General features: G+C 47.3%; 1 protein-coding gene across 1 annotated transcript in view; it reads right to left on the bottom strand.

The window, feature by feature from the left end:
* Nucleotides 1-455, bottom strand: part of LOC107678511 (thyroid adenoma-associated protein homolog) — a 56040-nt gene that overhangs the window by 2321 nt on the left and 53264 nt on the right. The window lies entirely within an intron of this gene.

The following is a 455-nucleotide window of genomic DNA, read 5'->3' as shown; positions in this document are numbered from 1 at the left end:
AGACACCTGTCCACACAATCTGTATCTTCCATTCCAACCTCTCCCACCACCATGGGCAAGACCAAAGAGCTGTCAAAGGATGTCAGAGACAAGATTGTAGATCTGTACAAGGCTTGAATGGGCTACAAGACAATCAGCAAGAAGCTTGGTGAGAAGGAGACAACTGTTGGTGTGATTATTCGGAAATGGAAGAAATACAAAATGACCATCAATTGGCCTCGGTCTGGAGCTCTGTGCAAGATCTTGCCTCATGGGGTAAGGATGATCATGAGAAAAGTGAGGGATCAGCCCCGAACTACATGGGAGGAGCTTGTTAATGATCTTAAGGCAGTTGGAACCACAGTCACCAAGCAAAACATTGGTAACACACTATGGTAATGGACTGAAATCCTGCAGCGCCCGCAAGGTCCCCCTGCTCAAGAAGGCACATGTACAGGCCCGTTTAAAGTTTGCCA

Source organism: Sinocyclocheilus anshuiensis, unplaced genomic scaffold, assembly GCF_001515605.1.
Source record: "Sinocyclocheilus anshuiensis isolate Anshui unplaced genomic scaffold, SAMN03320099.WGS_v1.1 scaffold536, whole genome shotgun sequence".
In the NCBI taxonomy this organism is placed as follows: Eukaryota; Metazoa; Chordata; class Actinopteri; order Cypriniformes; family Cyprinidae; genus Sinocyclocheilus; species Sinocyclocheilus anshuiensis.
The sequence above is the reverse complement of the archived record's forward strand: the minus strand, read 5'-3'. Positions and strand labels throughout refer to the sequence as shown.